Source organism: Octopus bimaculoides, chromosome 19, assembly GCF_046866305.1.
Source record: "Octopus bimaculoides isolate indiv1 chromosome 19, ASM4686630v1, whole genome shotgun sequence".
NCBI classification, from domain to species: domain Eukaryota; kingdom Metazoa; phylum Mollusca; class Cephalopoda; order Octopoda; family Octopodidae; genus Octopus; species Octopus bimaculoides.
In genome coordinates, this window is record NC_142946.1 from 43,525,815 (window position 1) to 43,539,024 (window position 13,210).

At 37.9% G+C, this 13,210-nt stretch overlaps 1 protein-coding gene across 2 annotated transcripts in view; it reads left to right on the plus strand.

Moving 5' to 3' along the window:
• The first annotated feature begins 4,188 nt into the window (after positions 1-4,188).
• Positions 4,189-13,210, plus strand: part of LOC106874507 (muscleblind-like protein 1) — a 370,239-nt gene continuing 361,217 nt past the window's right edge. For both annotated transcript variants that reach the window (XR_016237412.1, XR_016237416.1), the window contains exon 1: positions 4,189-4,632. The gene's annotated coding sequence lies outside the window, so the exon portion shown is untranslated. The remainder of the gene's footprint in view (positions 4,633-13,210) is intronic.

Genomic DNA, 13,210 nt, shown 5'->3' on the forward strand with positions numbered 1-13,210 from the left:
GTAAAAGATAGTTGATAGAATAAGGACTAGACTTCAAAAACTAGGGTCGATTTGTGAAGACGGTGCTCCAGCATAGCCGCAGTCCATAAAGATTAAAGACAAAAGTTAAATAAATAAAAAACTTAAATTAAAAGAATCGGATATGAAATAGTTTAATCTAGTCATTCTCACGTGCTGGGTCCTAGTTTCGGTTTCGTAATCCGGGTGTCATATCCGGTTAACGTCGATGACGACAGCATTTTCGTTTATATTTTCATGACTGTTAAGTCTAGAAAACCTGTTATTGGTAGAAACAGTCATAAACTTGTTGCGTTCGCCTTCTCTCACCTCGTCTCTCCATCTGTTTCTCTCGTGCCAATGAGGCAGCCTTTACGTAATTGCTCCACGGGCTAGAAATAACGACCACACCCTGCTCAAATCACACACTATTGCCTTAAAAAAAGACGAAAAATATTACACATACGTACACAATACATGCACACGCGCTCTTCTTTTCTCTCTTCCTCATCTTTTCTCTCTTCCTCATCTTTTCTCTCTTCCACATCTTTTCACCGTACAGCCACACAAATTTTGGTTTCAAATTTTGGCACAAGGCCAGCAATTTCGGGAGAGAGGATAATTCGCTTGCACAGACCCCAGTATTCGCCTGGTACTTATATTATCGTTTCCGAAAGGATGAAAGACAAAGTCGACCTCAGCGGAGTTTTGAACTCACAACATAAAGAATCGGAAGAAATGCCGCCGAACATTTTGTTGGACGCACCAGCGATTACTTACTTAGAAGCTTCTATGGTTTGAGACACACGTGACAGTCGAAGTGTGCCAGTGGTCGCGGTTCCTCGCTTCTCTCATTGCGTCATTCCATGTTCTGTCAATCATCTGCTCGTCCCCGTTGACCGTTTGATGCCAATTCATCTTTGGTCGTCTTCTCCCCCGTCTTTCCATAGGTTTCCGACAGGACTTGTGCTTGGCGGGTCTTCCAAGAGGGAGTCCATCCTGCGAGTTATAATTGTTTCTGATTTAAGTCCAAGAGCAGCATTTGGAGAGGAGGGGGATCAGCCGACATATTAATACTGAACTTAACTGGTACTTTATTTTATCGACTTCCGAAAAGAAGAAAAAAGGCAAAGTTGACTTGAAGGGTTTTAGTCGAGCGAATCGATCCCTGTACTTGTTTTCATTTTCTAAGTCCGGTATTTATTCTATCGGTGTCTTTTTGCAGAACCGCTAAATCATGGGAACGTAAACAAGCCGGCACCAGTTTTGGCGGTGGGCAACAAACGCCGACTTAAACACACACACACGCACACACACACACAATACATACGACGGGTTTCTTTCAGTTTCCGTCCACCTAATCCGTTCAACGTTCTAAGAAGTAGGATCGAACTTGAAGCTATGTAGTTGTTGAGATGCAAACGTCAACATAGAACGTGATGGTCATGGCAGGAACATCTTTCGTCATAGTTCTGCTCGATCAGAAATGGTCTGGAGCAAAACAACAACGACAACAACAACAACAAACCAAAAATAACATTTTCATCATCTTCATCGATCAACACCAACACCACCTCCCCCCACCCACAGAAATTGCGGGCCGTTTGCTTCTGTTAGAAAGAATGGTTATTTGTACTCTATAATTAAGAATAAATATAGTTAAAGATCGAAGTTGTTTTGTCATTGAACTGAGAAACGACGATGTTATTGATCCTGTTTAATACGTGTGATCGGAAGATGTGATGAAAGGCGAGCTGGCAGAAACGTTAGCACGCCGGGCGAAATGCTTAGCAGTATTTCGTCTGCCGTTACGTTCTGAGTTCAAATTCCGCTGAGGTCGACTTTGCCTTTCATCCTTTCGGGGCCGATAAATTAAGTACCAGTTACACACTGGGGTCGATGTAATCGACTTAATCCCTTTGTCTGTCCTTGTTTGTCCCCTCTATGTTTAGCCCCTTGTGGGTAATAATGAAATAAGGAAGATGTGATGAAAATGAGGAAAAAATAAATCTAAAGAACTCGACGGCTTTTCCTTATCTATTTTGCTATTTTGCCGTCGATTTTTAACCCCAGGTTAGCCGTAGGTGGGTAGACTTGGGACTTAATCAGGGATCATCAACCATTTCTTATCTATGGGACCCTTTGATCCCTATTTTATTCTGGTGGACCTCCCCCATAGCCATTCGATGTTTAAAAACTAATTTTATAGAAACGTCTTTAAAATTTCCTGTTTTGTTTTCCACACATTCACTTGTGTCGTTTGAACGATGTAAAATGTTAGAGAAAGAAACCCAGCTGTTTCTTACTATACATACCAATACATACATTTAAAGCAGGGGTTCTCAACCATTTCTTACTTATGGAACCCTTTGATTGCTATTTTATTCAGGGTTTAAAAGCGTACGTATATGTATGCATGCATGTATGTATGTATGTATGTATGTATATACGTACGTATGTATGTATGTATGTATGTATAGGCGCAGGAGTGGCTGTGTGGTAAGTAGCTTGCTTACCAACCACATGGTCCAGGGTTCACTCCCACTGCGTGGCACCTTGGGCAAGTGTCTTCTACTATAGCCTCGGGCCGACCAAAGCCTTGTGAGTGGATTTGGTAGACGGAAACTGAAAGAAGCCTGTCGTATATATGTATATATATATATATATATATGTGTGTGTGTTTGTGTGTCTGTGTTTGTCCCCCCCCCCAACATCGCTTGACAACCGATGCTGGTGTGTTTATGTCCCCGTAACTTAGTGGTTCGGCAAAAGAGACCGATAGAATAAGTACTAGGCTTCCAAAGAATGTCCTGGGGTCGATTTGCTCGACTAAAGGCGGTGCTCCAGCATGGCCGCAGTCAAATGACTGAAACAAGTAAAAGAGTAAAAGAGTAAAAGTGTATGTAGTATGAATGCATGTATATATATAAATATATATATATATATATATATATATATATATATATGTATGTATGTATATACATGCAGGTATATATGCATGTATGTATGTGTGAGTGAATCTTTGCGCTTGTCCCCCACCAGTGCTTGACAACCGGTGTTAGTGTGTTCACGTCCTAGTATTTTAGCGGTTCGGCAGAAGACACCGATCGAATATGTACCAGATTCTTTTGAAAAAAAAAGAAAAAAAAAAAAAAAAGGAAAGATAACAAATAAAGTGCTCGGAGCGATTCGTTCGATTAAAATTCTTCAAAGCGGTGCCCTAGCATGACCGCAGTCTAATGACTAAAACGAGCAAAGGACACACACACACACACACACAACATATGAATATATCAAACCGCGTGCGCAGAGTGCGCTGCCCTTAGGGTTTTTATTTATTTATTTTTTATTTATTTATTCTGTCTTTCCGTCTGTCTATGGTGACACTATATAATATCTATCGATTGATCCGGGTCTGTCTGTCTGTCTGTGTGTTTGTCCGTCTGTCTCTTCCTTCCAACCCCTACCCCCCCCACTTAACTTAATCATGCACACCTATATACACACATAAATACATACAAACATATATATGTGTATATATGTATATATATATGCATATATATATATATACACATATGTATACATATATATGTATGTATATATGTGTGTGTGTATATATATGTTTGTATATATATGAAGGTATGCATATATTTGTATATATATGTATGTATGCATATATATATGTATATATATGTGTGTGTGTGTGTGTGTATATATATATATATATATATATATATATATATATATATATGTATGTATATGTATATATGTATATATATATGTATATATATATATGCATGTATATATATGTATGCATATATATGTATGTATATATATGTATATGTGTATATATGTGCATATGTATATATATATATTTATATATATATATATATATATATATATATATATATGATTGAATCGAAGGCATCTATGAATAGTTACATATCGAACTGCGTGTATATATTAATTACTTCGATGACGCATTCTTTATAGCTAAACACTCAATCATACATACATACATACATACATGCATACATACATGCATACATGCATACATACATGCATATATGCATACACACATACATACATACATGCATGCATGCACACATGTATGCACGCACCTACAAAATACACACGCCTATATGTATGCATGTATGAATTCGCCATCACATTATTTCGTACGTACGCGGGCTTCATATACACATACACACACACATGAAACCAGCCAAGTGCTACCGCGTCGGTTCGCATATGGCGTAGAGCATGTTGGTTGGTAGTCTGCGTTTAAATTATAAGGTGTAAACCAGCCAGCATCACGTAGAGCTTAACCGCCAACATCACCATCACAACAAATAACCATCAGTATTAACATTATTGTTATTATTATTATTATTATTATTATTATTATTATTATTATTATTATCATTATCGCTATCACCGCCGCCGCCTCCGCCGCCGCCGTCGTCGTCATCGTCGTCGTCATTCTCTTCATTGCCGGTAAACAAGCAGTATCAGTCTGTATTAGTACCACTGACAAATATCACGGCGACCGAGAGCTGCACGGCACTTTAAAAGCAATGCGAATTATCTAAGTGCTCATATTGAAAGAACAAGGCTTTTTTTTACCATGGCTAGGTATGTATTTTTCAAGTCACCGGCACAACATCATTTACACCCCTTTCACACGTACACACATGCATATATATATATATATATATATATATATATATACACACCATGTTTTATTCACACGCACACATGCATGTCTCGATGTAGATATTGTATTCTATTTTCTTTCCCCTAAACATAAAAAAATTTGGGGTTACAATTCTTTTTTGTCATTTTCTTTCTCACTTCTGTCTGACCTTTCATCTATCAATCAATCAATTAGTTTGTTTATTTGTTTATTCATCAATCTGCATCCTTTTATATCTACTCCATTGTCTTTTCTTCTGTCTGTCTGTCTATCCCGCCTTCTATTACACACACACACACATATATATATATATATACACACATACACACTATCTTATATTGTTTTAATCCCTTTTCGCATATATATTACTGTTCTGGAATGACAATAAGTCTTGTTTTGGTTGTATATTTAGTCAACTAACTCGTGTCTGGATCTGATTAAATTCACCTGGTTTTTCTTAATGTTTCACCTGTTTCTTTATAACCCTAATTAATACTCTTAATGAAAACAGGTGCCCAGTAGATTTTATTTTCTTTTCTTTTTCTCCTATGCCAATAATCTTAAGATTATATTAATATTATATATATATATATGTTACATCTCTACAATCTTGTATATATGTGTGTGTATGTACGTACGTATATATATATATATATATATATATATAAATTAACTCGACCGGTTAAAAATAAGAGGCAAGATAGATCTTTCTTGAAATTATAGCTCTTGTATTAATACATGTCTCAATAAAATGACGATATCGGCACGACAGGAGGGCTTCAGCTAAGAACAGCAACAACGGAATTGCATCTAAGATATGTAATTATTAACTGTATGAGTAACAGAAATTATAAAACAAATAATTAAACCTAAGTAATAATGATAATATAATAATAATAATAATAATAATGATAATAAATCTCTGCATGGTTATGTTCGATATAAAATAGCTGCAGATGTTACAACTCCTAATTCGTCGCCTGTTTTTATTTTTATTATTATTATTGGCACTTATAATTGTCGATAGTGTATTGTCGTGTTGTCTGGAATTGTCCCCTCCACCAACAGCACCACCACCACCACCATCACCACCACGAGTAATTAAGGTCAGCTCCAGAAAAAAAAGAAAAATTCAAACCGTTATTATTATTATTAGTATTATTATTGTTATTTATCATTATTATCATTGACACTGATTTAGGAAACAATGTCTATATATATGTCACTCCTTCTTGCTTATATTTTATTATGCATCGTGATAAAAATAGGAAATAAGTCGTCACAGCAGACAGATATATATAAAATGCGCTCCAACCATAATTGTCGCGCATTTTTTTTTATTTTTTATTTAAATAGTGTATGTTGACTGCGTTATCCAATGTGTCTCTTCATTAGACAGTAACGTGTATGGTTTGAGAAGTAGATTTAGCTGTTGTTTCTAGCATGTCAAACGAACGACCACTTTAGCTTGAAGATGTTAGTTGATATCATCTATCTATCTATTTATCTATCTGTGTATCGATCGATCTGTCTGTCTCTCTCCCTATCTGTGTCTGTCTATGTACCTATCTAGCTGTCTATCCACACACATATACTTCTACACACGCGCGCATATATATATATATATATATATACATACGTGTGTGTGTGTATGTATATATATATATATATATATATATATATATATACACACAAACACATACATAGTTACAATGCATGCATGTATGTGTGTATTACATGTAGACATACAGATACAATACATACACGTATATTTATGCGTGTATATATATATATATATATATATATATATATATATATTTATAAACACACTTTAATTGTTTGGTTGTTTTTCGACATGTTTACGGAACAAACGAACAATTACTGAAAACAAAAAACAATTTTGTTTGCATACGAGCTGAGTGGGGGAAGTGGTTTTTACAATTGACAGGAGGATAGAACAAGACTTAAGAAGTAAAAAGAAAAATTAATACAAAAACAAAACCGGCGAAAGGAAAATTAACAAAAAACGAAACAAGATAAAACAAAAATTAGCAATTCCTGAAACGAAATACTTTTCTTCTAAGAAACCAGACAATATAAATTGCTGTGTAGCCAGGGGTCTTTTTTTTTTTTTCTTCCGATGGACACAGTCCAAACAATATACAACCATCCCTCAACATACGTCAGTAATTGGTTCCAAGACATGCGACTTAACTCGAAAATACATTTAAAAAAATATAATCATTAGTTTCCATGTTTTAATAAATGATTTGTACATATTAACACATACATTTTATTTGAATTCACACTTCAGCATCGGTTTTTGGGTGCCTTTTTCTTCTAATTATTATTTTTTTTATATGTTAGCTGAGAGCGACGTTAAAAAGTCAGATAAATCGACTTAACCTGAGGTATACCTCCTTGTGTATTCAACCAGCCATACATACACACATTATATATATATATATATATATATATATATATATATATATATATATATAAGAAAAACGAGTACCTGCTCTTCAGTTTTATACCCTTTTTCTTTTTTACACAAACCTAGCATCCACCACAATTTAATCTGTAAACCCGATTGTAAAAAGGCTTGCTTGTAATGTAATATAACGGATATTGTTAAGCAGCTGACTGCTTTGAGTTGGCTAAATTACATGCATAAGATACATGTTAGAATAGAGAGAGAAATACATAACGACGAAGGACCTTAAAACAAAATAAAATAATATATATATATATACATATATACACACACACATATATATATATATAGGCTAAACGCGTATGTTGTGTCATTGTATCATATTTTCTTAACTTCCTTCTTCTTCAACTCTACATTTCGTCTAATTCTTTCTCTTTCTCGCTCTCGTACCCTTCATTGTTTCATTCTACACTCTCTTTGCCACCCCTCTCACTTTCATTCACACCTATTCTTCACTTTTTTACTGTTTTTCTTTCTATCTTTCACGCACTCCATTCATTTACCAGTCTATTTGTCTCGCTGCCGTTATCACTTTTATCTCCATAGCTTAGTCTTAACTTTTCATTTATCGACAACGTTTATCTATCCATCCATCCATCTATCTATCTATCTATCTATCTATCGATCGATCGATCTGTCTATTTATCTGTCATTTTATGTCTATCTATTTTTTTCTGTCCATCTGTCCTCGATCAGTCGATCTATTTATCTATCTTTTTCTGTTAACCTTTCATGTCATATCTATCTATCTGTCTGTCACTTTCTTTCTCCCTTTATCAATTGATCGATTTGTCTGTCTATCTACCGATCAATTAGTCTGTCTGTCTATTAGACAGGGAGACTGTCTGTCTTTTTTTATATTTGTCTATCAGTCTGCCTCTCTCTCTCTCTCTCTCTCTCTCTCTCTCTCTCTCTCTCTCTCTCTCTCACCCTTAAAGAAGGCATGTATGTTACCAATTCTCTCCAGATTTTTTTTGAAGAAGCTTTGTTCCGAAATCAAAAGTCACTGTTAACCACCGGCGTCGAATAACTGTCCCGGTTTCGATTCTAGGTGCAACACTTTCATTTACATTTAGGCTTCTAATATAACATTAATGTTTGCGAGGAAAGCATGAATGTCTCATAATCTCCGTTACATATTTGGACACTTTGTATCTTTGATGGAAATTATTGTTTTACAGTATTTAAGTTTTGTACCTCTGTATTTTGATTTCGAATTTTACCGGGGATTAGGGTATGGAGAGAAGGGGCTTTATTTATTTATTTATTTTTTATCTAAGCCCAAATATATTTAGATAGAACATTCGGCCGTCCCCTATTTTCTCCCCTCTTTTACAAATATGTGGTTTTATGCCAACCCTTTTTACTCAATCTATCCCCTCACCTTTTTTTTTATGTAAACCCCACACAAAATGTGAACTATCTTTGTAAATGTTCCCCTCACCTGATGCCCCCGTGGCAAATAAATCATCATCATCATTATTATTATTATTATTATTATTATTATTATTATTATTATTATTCATATATCGTTTTTTTTATAATGCTCCTATTTTCAGTTTCTTTTCGCCGTATGTCCCGTTGTCTTGTCTGCTAGAAATAGCAGCAAAATCTCCCTCAGATAACATTAACCGTCTTTAAAAAAAAATAAAAATAAAAATAAAAGTCGCAAAAATCCCTCGATGATCATAGCTGGAACCTCTCGGTCAGAGCTCACCAGAGCTTGACAACAACAATAATTACCATTCGCTTTTCTTTCCACTCATCACACTCGCTAGAAGTAACAGTCAAACTTCCCTCAAATCACACTGCACCGTTTTAGGAAAGACACACTGGATAATGTGGTCTTGAGTTGTTCCTATACTAAGGAAAGATACGGGGTGGTCACGACTGGGATGTCTTTAACCATAAGTCTGCTCGATCAAGGCTAGTTTAAAGCTAAATTAACAACAACCAGATTTAATTCGACGACAACCAGCCTCACATTTTTTCTTAATTCTCTCCCTTTTATCCTCTCCTGTTTTCCTTAAATCGAGACTTAACTTATTGTCCGTCACTCAACTCAACTGAGTCCTACGATCCACTCATTTCTTGGTTGCTTTATTACATTCACCCCCTCTCTCTCTCTCTCTCTGTAATTCTCTTCTCTCACTCAATCCAGCAATTTACTCTTTCTTGTTTGCATCACTCACGTTTACCAGTCCCCTATGTCTCTCTCTCTCTCTCTCTTTTATCAAACTCTTCACTCACCCAGTCCCATACTTCACTCTTTCCTATTTGCCTTCCTCTCTCTCTCTCTCTTATCAAACTCTCTCCACTCCACTCAATCCATCTCTCGACTCTTTCCTGTTCGCTTTGCTCAGTTATCCCTTCTCTGTTACGCTCTCTCTCTCTCTCTTTCTATCTCATCAAATCCTCTTCACTCACCTAAATCCAACACTCTACTCTTTCCTACCCGCTTCACTCATCTTCACCCCCTCTCTATCACTCACTTATTCACTGCAACTATCCCCCCCACTTCCTTCTCTTCTATCAGATCCGGTTTGTCTCACGCTTATCTTTTGTTTTCCCTCCCTCTAGTCTCCGCTTCCCACTCTCCTCCCTCGTCTCCCCTCCCCCTCTCTTATGCTTTGAGACTCCACTTCCTCCCTCTCTCATTATCTTATCATACACACTCAATTACTTCACTCATCCCAGCTGTCCACTTGCCTTGTTATTTAATTCCGGTTTGCATCATGTTTACACACACAGTCTGCATGCCTGTCTGTCTATGTGCATGTCTCTCTCTGTCTATCTATCTATCTATCTATCTGTTTCTCTCTCTCTCACTCCGTCCTGCACGGCCTTCCCTACAATCAAGTCTATCACGCGAACCAGAGATTCTCTCCAACGCGGTCGATCAACCGACCTGCTAGAAACAGCAGTCAGATCTCACCTCACATCACAACCTACTGTCTTACCGATATAATGAAAGTACGCATTATTACATTAAAATATTTGCAGACAACCCATAAAAAAGCGTGGTGGTTCCGGTGCCGGAATGCCATTGATCATAAGTTTACTCAATTAGGACTAATCAAGGGCTAAACAAATACGGTACTTATGTGAAAGTAAGGAAAGAAGAGACAAGACTCTGTGGCTTTCATTCATTACTCTTAATAATTTTCGTGATTTGACGTACAATATGCTAATATATATTATTATAATTATTGTTAGTGCACCAAACAAAATGCTTGTCGGCATTACTCCTGGCTCTATTCGTTCTGAGTTCAAATTCCGCATAAGTAAACTTTGCATTTCATCGTTTAGGGGTCGATGGAATAAAGTACCAAAATGAGTCGATGTGACCGACTTACCCCCTCCCCTAACAATTGCTAGTTTTGTTCCAAAATTAGAAAGAATTATTATTGAAGAATGTGCGTCGGAGAAAATGCTTAGCGGCATTTCTTCCGGCTGTACCTTCTAAGTTCAAATTTGCTGTTCGACTTTACGTTTCATCCATTAGGGGGTCGATAAAAATAAGTACCAACTGAGCGCTGGGGGTTGATGTAATCGACTACCCCCCCCCCCCCTCTCCCGAAGTTTCAGGCCTTGTGCTTATAATAGAAAGAATCGTTATTATTGCTAAAGGAGCTGTCCGAATCGTTGCGGCGCCGGACAAAATGCTTAGCGGCATTTCTTCCGGCTATACATTTCTAGTTCAAATTTCGCCGAGGTCGACTTTGCCTTAAGTACCAGTTGAGCACGGTGGGGGGGGGGGGTCAATGTCATCTACTTTGCATGCCGGGCGAAATGCTTAGCGGTATTTCGTCCATCTTTGCGTTCTAGGTTCGAATTCTGCCGGGGTCGACTTTGTCTTTCATCCATTCGGAGTCGATAAAATAAGTACCAGTGAAACACTGGGGTCGATATAATCAGCTAATCCCCTTCCTCGAAATTATGACTATAGTGTAAACGATTATTATTACATCAAGTTGCTGGTTTCACTAAATCTTTTAAATTCTCCAGTACACATTTTTGGTAAATATATGAATTCCTCGCACGGGCCTTCAACTAGCTTCTGTTTAAAGGATTCTTTTAAGAAAAACACAGCCATTAATATTTCGTTTTTTAGAAGAAATAGTAGCCAAATATTTTCGGGAAAGATTATAAGAATACAGGATACTGTCTCGGATGGATATATATAGCCCAAGGATGCGTTTAAGTGTCGCTTCAGCCTGAACTGTTAGAAATAAAGCTTGCTCGTTCAAGACCAACCTGGGGCTGAAGCAACAATACGCGCCAATGGGTTGTATAGGAACCGATGAGAAAACTTTCACGTAGTTTTTCGACCTGTTAGAAATAGAAGGGAAATGTCCCTCAGATGTCATTCAACTGTTTTGTTTTGTTTTTTTAGTGAGAGGGGGGGGGGAAGATACATTCGTGAACGTAATCCTTCAGGCTGGATGGTTATGTCTTAGAATGCCTTTGGTTCGTTTATAGGGCCCCTCAATCAGACTGACCCGGGGCTTAACTACAACAACAACAACAGGGACCAATAGATCATTCCTTTACTATCAAGATGGAATTAAATAAATGAACAAACAGAACTCGGTTCTTGGAGTCGGTCGGGACTAGTTCCTTAAAAGCTGGTTGAGCGTTGGGCGATTGGATGCAGCTAAGGCTAAAGTTTGCTCCGGAAGAATTACAAAGGATAGCAGACACATAACGCTAACTCTAAATTCTATAGAAAAACCGAAATAAGACTACCCAGGCGTGGCAGTGTGGTTTAGAAGCTTGCTTCCCGACTATGGTGGCCTTGGGTTCAGCCCCACGGCGCGGCACTTTGGGCATGTGTCTTCTAATAGATCTACGGACCGCCTTGTGAATGAATTTGGTAGACGGAGGCTGTGTGGAAGCTTGTCGTGTGTGTGTGTTTGCTTTTGTCACCCCCCCCTCTCCACCGTTTGTCAACCAGCGTAGGTTTGTTTATGTCCCCATGAACTAGCGCTTCGGCAAAGAGACCGATTGAATTAGGCACCAGACTTAACAGGAAAAAAAAAGACAAAGAAAAGAAACATAAGTACTGGGAGCGGTTTGTTCGACTAACAGTACTTGAAGGCGGTGCCCCAGCATGGCCAAGTCAACGACAGAAGATAATTCGTTACATTCTGAGCAAGTGTGCGATGGAGGCGGAAGGAATTATTTTTTTATAGACTCTGGGGCTAATGGATGATGAATGCGAGTTTCGAACTCTAAACATCAAGAGACGGAAATAAAATAGCTGAAGACACCAAACAAGAGTTGTAGTTTTCGTTTAGTTCCATATCATTGCTGACTGATGAAGAAAAAAAAAAGCGTTCCAGACGGGACCACCCTAGATTACTACTGTCAGATGTCTAACTACTTTTTCAATTTTTCAAGCCGGTGAAAGTGCGATTTAAGGGTGGACGAATCAGCTGCTAGTTCTAGCAAGTCTATCGACCACGTGTGGGCTTCTTCGTCGTACGATGTGAGTCGAGGGATGTTTGGTTCGTATTTCAGACAGATGAGCTAGGAAGGAGAATCCCCCCTTTTTTTTTATTAGTTCACGAGGCATTGTTGTGTATGTATGTGAGTCGATCGAGTAATTTCTACCGCCATAGCAACCGGCCAGCCAGCGAAGCCAGCCACCGAGGCGATCAGCCAACCAGCTGCCGCCATAACAACCTAGGTCAACTGACGTTGCCAATGTAGTCGTGGTGGTGGTGGTGGTGGTCGTCGTCGTCGTCGTGGTCGTGGTCGCCGTCTTCATCCATCATCATCATCGTCATCATTATCATCAAAACGATCACTACCACCTCTACCACCACCACCGCCATTGTCGTAACCATCATCATCATCATCATAATCGTAAGCACCACCACCACCACCATCATCATCAACGACCACAAACGCCCTCTATCATCGTTATCATCATCATCATCATCATCATCACCACTATTGTTATTATCACAACTGACAACTCCACCCCCACATTATCAGTCTAACACTCTCCTTCTCTC